The sequence below is a fragment of the Nelumbo lutea genome, chromosome 2 (genome assembly GCF_056320005.1).
Source record: "Nelumbo lutea isolate HS-2025 chromosome 2, American lotus-T2T, whole genome shotgun sequence".
Taxonomy (NCBI): domain Eukaryota; kingdom Viridiplantae; phylum Streptophyta; class Magnoliopsida; order Proteales; family Nelumbonaceae; genus Nelumbo; species Nelumbo lutea.
The window spans coordinates 22,133,361-22,144,396 of record NC_142685.1 but is presented as its reverse complement, the minus strand read 5'-3'; positions in this window follow the sequence as shown (position 1 = coordinate 22,144,396).

Below are 11,036 nucleotides of genomic sequence, written 5' to 3'. Positions count from 1 at the left end.
TCTCATTTCTATCACAGACTTGCACTTAAGAAGAAAACTAAAAGCTTAGCTGAATTGGTGGCGATTAAAATTGAATCCTCCTTACTGCTACTTTCTGGAACCCCCATCAGTGATTCTGATCATTCAACAAGATTTGCTTTTGAGAAGAGGTCCCTTGGATGATGGCTTATAGAATCTTAACCTAAATGAAATTCGAAAATATTAACCTAACAATTAGTACATTGGTTGTAGTAAATCAAAATGAAATGTGGCAGCTAAATGGGATTGTTTGCTGTGAGCATTTTAATAGAGCAAAGAAGAAAGTGAGCATGTTCGCCATTTTTTTTGTGTTTGGGGGGGGGGGGGGGGAGGTTGTAAAAAGGAAGAAACACAGCAAAGCTCTACTCGGCTCTTGAGTGGTTGAGAACTTTGGCTGCCTCACGCGTTAGAGAGAGAAAGAGCGTGATATATTGATCTTTAGTAAATGTGCATTTTAAGAAAATTAATGCATTACTTTAGTGTTTCCTGTCAAGATAACCACCCAAAGGGAGGTATCTACACCTATTTTTAAAAAAAACATAGGGGGGTTTGTATGATTGTTAAAAAACCCGAGGGATGTTTTTATATTTTACCCAAGAAAAAAATGAAGATTCAAATCTATATGTTTATGTCCTAGAGACCATGTGATTGCAGGCTTTTAGCTATGTCCCTCTGTCCATCTAGAAATTAACTAATTTCTTATTCCCACTTGTGCCTAAGGCTTAGTTTGGAAGGAGTAGTATTTACAAATACAAATGTGTATGGTGCAAAACCTTGTCTTTTGTATTATTTTATATGTATTTGTATTGTACATATATTTGTATTTTTTCCAAACAGAGCTCTGTGTCCCTGCAATGCATTTTTTCTTTTTTCTTTTTTTTTTTTTTTTTGCATCAATACAAATGTATGGGAGTAATTCAGAATAACACAAGTATTGGTTCACTTGTGCTTGAAATTTTACTTCATTTACATTTAAAGATATCTTACCCATTTATAAAAAAGATAAATGGATGAGCGTCCATCATCCAACACCCTGATTTATATTTTCAATGCTATCCCCTCTCTGATTTTATATTTTTAATCTTATCCCCTCTTAAAATGCTGATTTTATATTTCTAATCCTATCCCTCCATAAATTATAAAAGTGGTACTTTCCATTTTTACCCTTTATCGTGTTTTTTATTTTAAATCTTGATTTTCACTTTTCGTTTTTACCCTTTATTATGTTTTTTATTTTTCCAATTTTATTTAATTAACAGTTAACACTTATAATTGGATAATCTCTGTATCTCATCATTTTCATTTATAAAAATGAGGATGGTGATAATGTTTCGTCAAAAAGCCTAATTTTCATGTTTTATTTTTACCCTTTATCATGTTTTTTATTTTAAAGCTTGATTTTCACTTTCTATTTTACCGTTTGTTATGTTTTTTTTTTCAATTTTATTTAATTAACGGTTAACACTTGTAAATGGATAAAACAAATAAAATAACAATAAGACTACTGTGGAACCTATTCCTCGCATTATCTGATCTTCTCTCGAAGTACCTACTTAACGAACCTCTTCATCGATTAGAACCAACACGTGTCAAGTATCAGATGATTTGCCCAAACCACAAATTTGAATTGAAGGGAATAATGGGTTTTTTCAACCTTTCTTTTCATCAGGGAACAATCAGATGATTAAATGAAGTATTTTTTTTTCTTATTTTTTTTCATTTGTTTTTGTTAATGTAATAAGTTGTATTGGATCAAGAAATGCTCTTAGGTTCATTATATTGATTCATTTTAGGTGTTTTTTTTCGATGATCATCGGGCCAATTCGATAATCTGACACCTCACCAACATAATATCATAGGAATTGTACTTGGTAGGGCCATAGGGGTTTGGAATGCATTTTGTTGGCAAGAAATCCAGATTCTTTTATATAAATAGAATGGATGTTCGATTTGAATCTAAATATAAATGAATCAAGATTAACCTATATCCTAATGCTAGCCATTAGATATGCAAATAACAATCCCACCATTGACGAGCATAATGGTAGGAGGCAAAAGGCCAAATGTCATCATTCACACATGAAGCGAAGTCATAAATCCTAAAACCCCAATTCTCTCATTTAAACCATTCTCTGCATATTGTATATCTTATCCACTCCCGCTATTTTATAGTAGGAAGGAGGAAGCAGAAATGGTATCTCTCTTATCCTACACACATTTTTCCTCAAAATGAATAAAACAATATAAATTACAGAAAAAACAAAGAAATACACAAAAAATTACAAAAATATAGAAAATCATAAAAATTTCTATACCATACTAAAAAATGAGAATATTGTCTGAACCATTTATAAAAATGAGGATGGTGATAATGTTTCACTAAAAAGCCTGATTTTCACTTTTCATTTTTACCTTTTTTTTTGTTTTCTAATTTTATTTAATTAACTGTTAACACTTGTAATTGGATAAAGCAAATAAAATAATAATAGTTTTTTATTTTTCCAATTTTATTTAATTAACAATCACGCTTGTAACAAATAAAATAATAATAAAACCGCTATGAAACCTACTCCTCTCTCCTCTTAGGTCTTATCTAATCTTCTCCCCAATAGGGTTGCAATCGAATCAGATTCTAATTGGATGTAGCAAAATCCACATCCGATCCGAATATTAAGAACCTACATTCAAATTTGATCCGAAATTCAATTGGATTTAAAGACTTGGGTTCGAATTCAAATCCTAACAAACTCATATGGATTCGGATTTAATCTGACTCAACTTTAAATTCTCTAAAATACCAATAAAATTAAAAATTTAATTATTTTTCAACTTTTATATATAATAAATTAATATAAATATAACATACTAAATTTATTATATATAAATTCATATATAATATAATATTTAAAATATATTTTTATAAATTTTAAGAATTTATATATTAAAATTAATAAATATTATAATATAATCATATTCAAATTTTAATCAAATCATATTGGGTCAAATCCAAATCCGATTTGATTATTAATCGGATGTAGATTGTAACATTCGAATTTGATCTGATTACATAAATACGTAATCTGAATCTAAGATAATCAGATTGGATGTCGAATTGGGCCTCGGATTTTCGGGTATCATTGACAGGCCTACCTAATAAATCTCTTCATTGATTAGAGTCAACATGTGTCAAGTATCGAATGGTTTGCCCAAAACCCACGAATTCTAATTGAATGGAGGAATGGATTTTTTTTCGACCTCTCTATTTTCATCATTGAACAATCAATTAAATGAAGCCTTTTTTGGTTTTCTCCCTATTTTTTCATGTATTTTTTCCCATTTCCCCTCTATTTCGATTGTCCTTGTTAACATAATAAGTTGTATTGGATTGGGAAATGCTTTCAGGTTCGTTATATTGATTTGTTTTAGGGTGTTTTTTCTTGACGATCATCAAGCTAGTCCAATAATCTAACACCATACCAACGTAATACCGTAGGGGTTTGGTACTTGGTAGGGTTATAGGGGTTTGAAATGCGTTTTGTTGGTAGGAGATCCGGACTCTTCTACAAAAATCGGACGGATATTCAATTTGAGTCCAAATATAAATGAATCAAGATCAACCTATATCCAAACGCTAGCAGTTAGATATGCAAATAACGGTCCCACTATTGACGAGTAGAACAATATGAAGCAAAAGGCCAAATATTATCATGCACACATGAAGCAAAGAAATAAATTCTAAAACCCCAGTTCTCTCCTTTAAATCCCCCTCTATATAGTGTATATCTTATCCATTCCCCCTACTTCACAGTAGGAATGAGGAAATAGAAATGGTGTCTCTTTATCTTATGCACCTCTCTCCTCGAAACAAAGAAAACAATATAAATTTACAAAAAAAAAACAAAGAAATATACAAAATCATTTATAAAAAAATAGAAAATCATAAAAATTTCTATACCATACATACATATATATATACACTAAAATATCGTGATTTTACTTTCCAACTTTACCTTCAACTTTCTATTTTTTTCCATTATAATATATTGTCACTATAAAATAATTATGAAACCGAAACCGACCCAGTGTTAAGCAAAATCGACCTGGTCGGTTTGAGTCAGGTTGGGTCAATTTGGGTTGGTTTCGGTTCTAAGTTTATCCTTGTGATAAAATCTTGCTAATTTTAAAAACAATCATAAATTGAAGATCATTTCAGCCATCTCCTATTATAAAATTTAAATGAAAAGTTAATCACAAAAGTTGTTCATTAATCACTATTCACTAATCCAAAGTTTCTTGCAACCAGTCAAAAACTAGGTGGCCTAATGGGCTTTGGAACTTCATGTTTGAATTAGGAACTAAGTCGGCTCAGGTCGAGTCAGTTTTGGTTTTCTTGTGTGAAAATCGAAACTGACCCGAATCATCGGTTTAGGAATTTGCACAACCCAAAACCAACCCGTGCTGATGAAAACCCCACCGACTCGGGTTGGGTCGGTCCTGGTTGGTCGGTTTGGTCGGGTTGGACCTTCTTATGAACAACCCTATTGGTTTGGTCAAAACACTCTAATTTTACTTTCCAACTTTACCCTCAACTTTATATTTTTCCCATTATATATATATATATATATATATATATATATATATATCTGTCTGTGTGTGTATGATTGCATAATTATAAAAAAAAAACACATAAAATGAATAAAATAATATAAATTATAAAAAACAAAGAAATACATAGGAAAATTACAAAAATATAGAAAATCATGAAAATTAAAGAAAATAACATAAATTAAAAATGTATACCTGATATATAACATAGTCAAACATCACCATCAATATTAAATACCCCGTACATCATACGGACCATTTCACTAATATATAAAAAAGTACGATTATATTTGGATAAACTTTTGCTTTTGTAAGCACAAAAGTAGAAAGGATGTTTTGTGTTTGCATTGTATGCTTTTGCAGTTTGGTAAATATTGTTTTCAAAATAAGCTTTTAAAATTGAAAGCATAAATAAGCGTTTGGTTTGGTTACGCCAATATTACCTTGACACATATGATATGATAAATTCCATGTGTCAAATTGTTATTTCTTGAAATTTATAATATAAAAATGTCACAAGAGCCATAGTAGTGCCATGTGGCACAAATTGATGCAATGTGGTATATATTATGCCATTTTTATGAACATCAAATTTGGCATATATTTTTTTTACACGTCACACAAATTTGTCACATGTTGTAAAATTTACGACATGGCATATTTTGTCACAATTTTGCTACATGGCATATATGTTTTGCCACATGATATATTTTGTCATACTTTCATATTTTCTAAATGATATACATGTCATATTTACAAATTTGCCATATGGCATATATCTATGAGCATATTTTGCCATGTCTCACAAAATTTGCCATGCATTTTACAAAAAGTATATTTGACTCAAAGTGAGAACTAAAAGCATAAAATAATCCACATTGACTTTATATTTCTTGTTGCATAAGTGTTTCTAAAAAAAGTTTATCCAAATAGAACTTAAAGTTTAAAATAAAAATTGATGATGCGCAATCTAGTGAGTAGGTTGCCTACCTGAGCTACAAAGAAAAAGATAAGAGTGTCCGACTTGCTTTATTTGGGGTGGACACTCTGATGCTTAAGTCAGCGAAGAGTTTTGAGAGAGCTTAAAAGCGAGAGAGAGCTATAGAGTTGTGAATGCTAAATCGCGCGTACCTTTCTTAAAAAATAGGGGCACCTTTATATAGGTGTCGATTGGTGTGAGCTTCATGCATCGCGTCCAAGATCCCCGAGAGGACATGACTTACCAGTCCAAACTCCTCGGAGGTAGTTTCGCATGTGGACTAGGCTTCTGTGCCTTATCCGGTTGACTCTAGAATGATTAGTGCGGGAGCTGACTTCTAGAGGACCCGTGAGTGATAAGATGCACATAGAGGAGGTCAGCGAGCATGTCTCGTAGGTTGCCACCTGGACCTCAATCAGATGGTAAGTCCTCCGGAGGAGGTCGCTCCTCATGTCGAGGTCCCTTGGACCGGTACTAACGAGGTGCCACCAGGAATTTGCCATCTTGATAATCAAGGCATAGGAGCAAACTCATCTGCTTGAGGAGAAACAAAGCAAGCACTCCGATGACATCTACCATACCAGGGATGTAATTGTCAAAGATTTCTGCAATTTGACTGAACACCTTAGGAGCGAAGTTCGTCATGCCGTCCTCAAGAGGGGCTTCTAAAAGGATAGGAGATCCATCATATGGATAGCCGAATCCTGTAGGAAGATTGGGTAAATTTTCAAAAATTTCTTTACTTCCACCTGGGAATCATATTCCTAATTTAGAAAACTGCATTTTCAAGGTTTGTTCTTGTAACCAAACCGGAGGGATATACTTGATATGGAATCCATACAAGAATGTTCCTCCCAACGTAGGTGTTCACGCCCAAAGAGAGTACCAAATCCTCCCTCCACTGAAGATGACACAACATAGAGTGAGGTAGGATCAACAAGTAGTTCTTTACCAAGAACTAGTAATTCTTTAGCAAGAATCGAATATGACAGTGAGCACAACTTCTAGATTGTTTCTTCTGGCAAGAAACAATATCAAGATCCAATCGTATATCAATCCAAGAACTGGAGATCGAATAGGGTGGGGCGGCAAGAGCAGGAAGAAATAAAGAAGAAGGAAAAAGCAGTCTAATTGTGTTGTTTCTCTCTGTATTCAGCGAATGTGTCTTTGGAGGTTCGCCATGCTCTCTTATTTATAGCCTTAAAGAGAAAATTTCCTAATCCCACTAGGAGTTTACTAATCCAAATCTTTATTTGGAACTTGACTCTTTAAGTGATAAGGATAATCCTTTATCTTATCTGCAGATAAAGATCAGCCTTCCTAATCAAATTAGGAGTTCCTTTTATCCAAATCTTTATTTGAATCAGGACTCTTTAAGTGGATAAGGATAATCCCTTACCTTATCTACTGATCCAAATCCTAGATCTGCCCCTATTTAATTAATCTAATTAACCCAATTCGAAATAGGCTTTTAGGCCCATTAAGTTTTCAGGCTCACTTCCACTTTAATGGTGGCTAGCTTGGCTCTCTTTGTATGGTTGGGACCTTATCATTGATCTATACATCAGCCACATGGGTTCAGTCTAACCTCTGTTATAAGGCCTGGCCGAATTCACTGCTGAATACAGTGAACCCCTGAGTCCATCACTATGGGCGCTTAATGGGCCCAACATTTACACTAAATGGTCATTGGGTCTAGCCATTTTATGAAGGCCCAAGGACTGTGGGCAGATGTAAGATTAGCCTATCAGGTATAATCCTCAATGGTCTTACACTTAACCTCTCAGCCCATAATGATCAAACACTGCCCGACAAGAGATGACCACTCCATCGACTGCAAGGTACAATGCTGCACTCTCTACTCACATGGATCCTGAGAATTAAAACCTTTTGCAAACATTTTTTAAGTATGTAGAAGACATCGGTCAGGTCGGCAATTAGAGTTTCATGGGATTTGCTCTTTGCGACCACGTCATCTACATACACCTCGACTTTGTCGCCAATCATCCTAGGGAGTGGGAAGCTATCCTTTGGGCATGTTCTGTTGAGGTCGGCATAGTTGACGCATATGCACCACTTCCCGTTGGCATTCTTTACAAGAACTAGGTTGACAATCCAGCTCAGATATTTGACCTCCCTCACGAAGTCCGCCATGAAGAGCTTCTTGACCTCCTTGTCTATTATTCTCCACCTTTCCGAGACAAGTTACTTTTTCTCTTTTTTACTAGCCTAACATAGGGGTTTTACATTCAGTATATGGGTTATTATAGAGAGTTCTATGCTAGGCATATTGGCAACCGACTAGGCAAAAACATCTAGATTATTAATTAAAATGCTTACCAGTTCGGAGTGCAGTGGTTCTTTGAGGCGTGTGCCAATCTGCATTGTCTTCAAGGGGTCGGTATCTAAGATTGGCACCAAGACAGTGTTTCCCATCGAGCAGGATCTTTCCTCACTATTCTCCAGGAGTGGCTTCAAGTTGATGTCGACAACCTGCTTTATATTCCCCTTCAGTGTTGCAACATAGCACTTTTGTGATTTAAGCTGGTCGCAGTACACTACTCCTATTCCATGGTTGGTGGGGAACTTCATCGCGAGGTGGTATATTGATAACACCGCTTTGAGGGCGTACAAAATTGGTCAGCCTAGAATGGCGTTATATGGTGAAACCATTACCAACACCAGAAAGTCATGCTGCAACCTCTTCCTGTTCGGCGCGGTTCCTACTGTCATAGATCGATCGGTTGATCTGACCAAGAGCTCTTGTTGCCCCATCGTCAAAATCGACTAGGGGCACATCGACTCAAGCCATATCTTCTATCTGTAGTCCCATTTGCTTGAAAGCTCCAAGGAACTGGATGTTTGCTGAGCTTCCAGAATCAAGGAGTACCCTTTTTACCTTGTAATTGTGGAGCAAATCACGATCTTGACTACGAGGGTGTCATTATCACGATCTTGAAGTAGATCACCTCTTCTACTCTTCGTCGCTTTGGTGGGTTTTCCCCCTCGAAGTCCAGCCCGCAAACTAAGGCTCGATTAGTGGGGGTGACAAAACCTGCTACCTTCAACTCTCTAGTGATCGTGCTAATCACACTGCGAGCTAGTGGGTTATCATATTGCTACGTTTACAGGTCGGTGGCATGGCTGCACTGCATAAGCTCTTGGAGACGTTGGCCGTCTACTCCTATGAGAGCCATAGGGGGCTCAACCTGTGGGGGCAGCTCCACTATTTGTAAGTTGTCGACTCACACAAGAGCCTTGAAGGGCTTGACCCACGAGGGCGACTCCACAGTCTATTGGCTGCTGACTCCCACGTAAGCTATGACGGGCTTGACTTGTAGAGTCGACCTCGCGATCAGGGCTGATGAGGCTCATCTAGGCAAGACCGCTGAAACTTGCCCGGGATGATCATTCTGATTCTGTCCCCTATGGGGGTTCCTTCGATCCAAGCGTTGTTGTTGTGGCTTGAGGATGCCATTACTTGAGGCTCAGAGAACAAGTGAGCTTAGCTTTTGTGTAGCGTGATCCCCACGGATGGCGCCAATTGATGATGTGCGATTTGGTGCTCTCTACTGGCAGATAGCTCGGACGCTGAACTGAATAGGTCGGCCTAGTTGAGTTGCAAGGAAAGAGATCAGTGTGTTCGGGTTGCTTTACCGATGGTGGGCACTTTGATGCTTAAGTCAACGAAGAGTTTTGAGAGAGCTAAAATGCGAAAGAGCTAGAGAGTTGTGAATGCTAAATCACACGTACCTTTCTTAGAAAATAGGGGCGCCTTTATATAAGCGTCGATTGGCATGAGCTTTACGCACCGCATCTGAGATCACCGGGAGGATGTGACTTACCGATCCGAAGTCCTCGGAGGTAGTTTCGCATGTGGACTAGGCTTCCGTGCCTTATCCGGTTGCCTGCGGAATGATTGGTGCGGGAGCTGACTTTCGGAGGACCCGAGCGTGATAAGATGCACATAGAGGAGGTTGACAAGCATGTTTCATAGGTCGCCACCTAGACCTTAGTCAGATCGATAAGTCCTTTAGAGGAGGTTGCTCCTCATGTTGAGGTCCCTTGGAGCGGTACTAACAAGGTGCTTGAACTGTATACAAGGTGTTCGGACTGGTTTCGAGGTGTGCTTCCTTGACTTAGTGAGATTCATAGCTGTTTGTGTGGCGTTGAGGTATCATGCAACGGTCCTGTCGTGCCACGTGCCATGATGTCATTGAAGGGCCAACACCCTTCATAAAGAATAGGATAAAATACGAAAACCTCCCCTTAAGTTTTTGACAATCATAAAAACCTCCCCTATAGTTTCATTTTAACAAAAACCTCCCTTGAACTTTTAAGAAACATGACAAAAACCTCCCTTTTATCACATTTTCAGACGGAAAACATTAGATTGATGCACTAGTTTTTTTTTTTTCAAATACCCATTATACCCTTTTATAAATTATTTTACATACAAAGTTACTAAAATAATCCTATTTTGACTCAACAAAAACGTTAAAAGATGACCATTGAAGGAGGTTTTTGTCAAGTTAAAATATGGTTATTTTAGTAATTTTGTATGTAAAATAATTTATAAAAGGGTAGAGTTGGTATTTGGAAAATGATGGTGCATTAATCTAACATTTTCCATCTGGAAAGATGATGGAAGGGAGGTTTTTGTCGAGTTTCTCAAAATTTCAAGGGAGATATTTGTTAAAATGAAATTATAGTGGAGGTTTTTATTGTTGTCAAAAACTTAGGGGGAGGTTTTGTATTTTACCCTAAAAAATAAATGAGAATTTTCATTCTAAATCATTTGTATTTGGATGCATTTGTTTGCATTGCACACATGACAACTAAATCAAGTATGTATTTGTAATGTACATATTTGCATTTGTACTCCAAGCTCAGTTTGGAAGGAGTACAAATACAAATATGTAGAGTGCAAAACCATTTGTTTTGTACCATTTTGTATGTAAAAGGTTAGATTGAAAGGAATATAAATATTTATATTTAGAGCGCACAACCTTGTATTTTGTATGTTTTTACATTATATTTATATTTATACTCCTTTCAAATTAAACATAAGGCACGGTTTGAAAGTAGTATAAATGCAAATATGAAGAGTGCAAAATCTTATATTTTGCATTATTTTATATGTATTTGCATTTGTGCTCTTTCCAAACTAAGCCTTAAGGAGTAAAAAAAAAAGAAAGATTAGATAGAATTTTGTAATCCCACGGTACAATCCTAATCACAAATTGATGTCAAATTCATAGGCAGGATACGGCGCATCAATTCATGGGCAGGATACGGTTTTAGGAGGCTAGTAATAGACTATGAGGGGCTCTCATTCTGAATTGCCTTTCCAGAGTACTTAAAAAAAATGTAATTATAAACTTATAATCCATAAAATTGTTTGAAATGACACGTCTCGATCCCGTTAGAAAAC